General features: G+C 39.7%; 2 pseudogenes; both read left to right on the top strand.

Moving 5' to 3' along the window:
* Window positions 1–685: 685 nt before the first annotated feature.
* On the top strand, window positions 686–1,045 carry LOC149238876 (putative pentatricopeptide repeat-containing protein At3g13770, mitochondrial pseudogene; annotated as a pseudogene).
* Window positions 1,046–1,061: 16 nt separating this feature from the next.
* Window positions 1,062–2,080, top strand: LOC149238875 (protein SAWADEE HOMEODOMAIN HOMOLOG 2 pseudogene; annotated as a pseudogene).
* The last annotated feature ends 2,288 nt before the right edge of the window (window positions 2,081–4,368 follow it).

The raw sequence follows: 4,368 nt of genomic DNA, 5'->3' as shown, positions 1-4,368 counted from the left end.
GAGAAAAAATGTAACCAAAATGTATTGGTAAGGGTCTTACAAGACATCACCGCAAGTGTTTTTAAAATGAAAATGGCGAGAATCATTTAATACCCTTTACCAAAGAGTTGTGGAAACTATCTTTGACAAAAGGCTTTATAATAATAAAAAGACCATCATTCAAGTGAAAATATTGCTATATTGTTATTTATTTGCATTGCTAATGCAAATACAAAGTGAGTTTTGCGCTCTCGACAGTCTTGTATCTTTTATGCTCAAATTATGCTCTTTTTCACCAATGGCCTACACCAAGGTTCCTTGAAAATCAAGGGTACCTAAGAAGAAATACAAATCCATAGCAATGCCAGAAGCAATAGCCACGTACGAATCGACGTGTACGGAGAAGTGGCAGTTCTATGCAAACATGGCCAGCTGAAAGACTTGCTTGGAATTTTAAGTCATATGGATGATGAAGGCATTCGTGTACAAACATCTACTTATATGTCTCTCTTTCAGATGTGCCTTAATGAGAAATCTATAACACTGAGTAAATTGGTCCATGCCCACATGTTTCAAACGGGATTTAAACCACACTTCTCCACAGTCAACAAGCTTGTGAGATTGTATGCCAAGTGGGGGGAATCTAATAGAGGCTCGTTGGGCTATGGATGAAATGCCTCAATGAAACGTAGTTTCATGGACTACCATGATTGCATCTTATGCAAGGAATGGGTGTAGTGATCCTGCTTTGGCATTGTATTATGAAATGCAAACAACAGGTGTCCAACCGAATAAGTTCACATTTGCCAGTGTTCTCCCAGCTTGTGCAAATTTAAGAGCTCTGGAAATTGGCAAGGAGATTCATCAAAAGATAATCGAATTTGGATGTGACACTAATTTGTTCGTTGGCAGTGTGCTTGTTGATACGTATGTGAAATGTGGGAGAATGGAGGATGAACACAATGTGTTTAACAAATTACCTGAACGAAGTGTCATTGCGATGACTACAATGATTGCAGGGTATGCACATAATGGTTATATTAATGAAGCCTTGAAGCTGTTTTGAAAAATTTCTAAACTAGATGGGGTTTCGTGGACGATTGTCATGACTTGCAGAGAAGTTCAGTGCAGCACCAGAAAGGGCTGGGAAAACTCTTATGCAATGGAAACAGGTATGGACTTGGTTTCAGAATAGTAAGTATGCACAAAAAGCAAAGGGTACCGAGGTTCTAGGAAAAATAGTCGCTTCACATCGTGATGATTCAAGAGCAAAGAGAGTTGTGACCAATTCTGTAGTTGTTTCTTCAGGAAGAACGGACCAAGATGCTTCAGAAATGGAGTTTGAGGAAAAATCCTCAAGAGATGGGGCGTGGAAATTCGGGTAAGGTTTGTTAGATTTGGAGCAGAGGAAGATGAATGGGTCAATGTGAAAAAGTGTGTGAGACAGTGTTCACTTCCTTGCGAAGCTTCTGAATGTGTAGCAGTGCTTTCAGGAGATCTCATACTTTGTTCTCAGGAAGGTAAAGAGCAAGCATTGTAATTTGATGCCCATGTCTTGGATGCCCAAAGAAGGCGACATGATACTCAGGGTTGTAGGCATAGGTTCTTGGTTCGATATGACCATGACCAGCCTGAGGAAATAGTACCGTTGTGGAAAGTCTGTCGGCAGCTAGAGACAGATTACCGGTTACAACTAATCCATGCTTCCAAAGAATTATCAACAATTGAGTTGGACCAAGGATCTCAGCAAGTAAAAGATGCCCCTGCAGCTCCCGTGTGTCATTTTGGAGAAGAAACTTCAGAAGAATTTCATCTCTCACCAGAAATATCAAAGATTACAAGTCAGGTTATAGAAGACAATGTTCAGCCTTTAACTACTCCCAAGACTTCCTCAGTTTTACAGCCATTAAAAGGTCTATCTGCTGAGTCTCAAAGAAATATTCTAGTCATAGAAATTGATTCTAACCAGAAAATTGTTGCACCCGCATTTACTGATATGGATAAACCTTCAAATAGCATGGTTGATGTGATGGAAAAAGTACAGTTCAAGATTGAGAAAAGAAACTTAGGGGAACTTATGTTGCTAAGAAACACACATTGAAAACTTAAAGATAAATTGCACTGTAATAGTAAGTTTCAAAAGCTATCTTTCTGTAAGAAGCATTTTTGCAAGTTTTCTAGCTTTATATTTATTTTTTTGGTGTAATTAGTAATGCTTCATATTTTGCAAAGCCTATGTGCCATATGCGCCAGTGGAATATCAATATTTGAATGTTTTAGGCAATCAACATTGTAACTATTGTTGTTTAAAATGGAACGGGTCTTTTCTAAATAATTGATTTTGTTGAATTGGTAGTTAAGGATAGTGGATCATGAGAATCCAATGCATTGAATATATTGAAACAATGACTTATTGAGAGTAAGGTGGAGAAATCAGTTCCACATACTTTAAAAAAAAAAAAAAAAAATAGCAGAGATTTGTGTCTAGTGGGTCTTTGGTCCAGATTTTGAACCCACTCTGGTACCACGTGTAAGACTCTCTCCTAGGGTCCTCTAAAAAAACTAAATTTCTCTAATTTCAAATACAATAAAATGGGAAATATTTTTTTTCTACTAAACATTTAATCGATGATAATGTACCATTAAAATTTATTTCCTACAATTAAACAGTGAACATTTCATTTCAATCACTTGCATGAGTAATCTATAAATAGAGGAATACATGTTCCGTTAGCCTAGTTGAGATGCCCCTGAGCTCTTGACCCTATTGGGATGCTCATCTTGACTACCAACTGGATTTACCTCCCAGCCAACAAGGAAGTATTTCGTAGCCCAGGAAACCTCCATAAGTTCCCTAGCCCTCTGAGCCCAAATCCAACCAGATGTAGTGTCTCCAAGATAAACAATAGTATCCTTCTCTCGCTTCTCCCTTCCCCACCTTACTCTCAAAACAAATCCTCCAAAACCACAACCAAACCAAAATCCAAAGCAAGACCAAGGATCCCATCTCCTCCCCTCATCCTTCCCCTTTTATGCCCCCTTCTCATCTCCACCTCAACCACCTCTCGTTAATGTCATAACTACCCCCTCATCCTTACATTTGACTTATCTTCTCCCAAGTAAATTTGAGAGGACATTTTGGGGATGAGATATGAATGTATAATTTGGTAATTAATTGGAGAGGACCATGTCTTCTCCCAAGTAAATTTGAGAGGACATTTGGGGATGAGATATGAATATTTAAATTGGAATAAATGGAAGGAGACCATATCCTATCAAAATTTAAATTTGAGGAGGTAAGTTGGGAATTAAATAATAACAAAATTTATATCAGTAATAAATTTACAGTTTCACCAATGTAATTTAAACACTAGTAAAATTTGCATGATAATATTAAATAGGGCATTACAAGAGGCGTCTGACCCTAAGGCAACACCAGCGAAGGTGGAAAAGGAGGTATAGGATGATGATTGTGCCATGAGTGCTCATGTACCTCTAGAGAAGAGGTGGGGAGACATCGAGATGTAGTCAAGAGGACTACAGGTGATGAGGAGTAGGATCCTTGAGGTATCCAAACTCTTGGATCATACCTGGCTACGGGAGCCCAGAAGAGAGAGTAGCAAGACTGGTGGATGTCGGTAAAAACGGATGTGGATGAAGAGGCAGAGAGTGCTACAGTGCAGTAGTCCCAAGAAGTGCAGAGCTACTAGGCTGCAGTAATGCAAGAGGCACAAAGGAGGTTACAACAGTGTAGGATGGCACAGAAAGGTTTGCAGCGGTGCGAGAGGTAGGGAGTTTTTGCAGCAGCAAAGAGGCAGTAGAGGGAGCACGAGATAGCGGCAGAGAGAGCTTCAACATCGGGAATGTTTCTAGCCTGACATGGATGTCAGTAGTTGGGTGGATCAGTTACTTACTTCTCAGTAAATGAGTTGTGGTGCAGTAGTAGTTAGCAGTAGCAAGATGCAACATGATGAGAAGGGGTTGCAGTGCAGATGCAATGTTGGGAGAAAGGACTAGCAACAGCATGGATGCAGAGGGAGCTGTCATACAAATGTAGCAGTGGCAGTGGAAAAACCATGGGTAGCAGTACAAGATGCAACAGTGCAGAGGATGTTGGGCGGGGAGGCCTAGTATCAGCACAGGTATCGATGTCGTATAATCAAGGTGATGCTCAGTGTGGAGTATTACTAGAGCATAGTCCTCGCTAAGAGGAAGTGTTTATTTGGGGTATCATCAGATGTGATCTAGCCATGAAAATTGGTGGAGAGACTAAAGCATTTGAGATCTCCAAGACCCAGCAATGGTTTGGGAGAATTCTACCCGGTTAAGGAGATACTAGAATAATTAATATTTTTAATGGAGTTCCTAAGTCTAAACTTATGAAAAATA

The sequence above is a fragment of the Pinus tabuliformis genome, chromosome 8, assembly GCF_031772625.1.
Source record: "Pinus tabuliformis cultivar Carrire ecotype Pingquan chromosome 8, CPIR1, whole genome shotgun sequence".
NCBI classification, from domain to species: Eukaryota; Viridiplantae; Streptophyta; class Pinopsida; order Pinales; family Pinaceae; genus Pinus; species Pinus tabuliformis.
The sequence above is the reverse complement of the archived record's forward strand: the minus strand, read 5'-3'. Positions and strand labels throughout refer to the sequence as shown.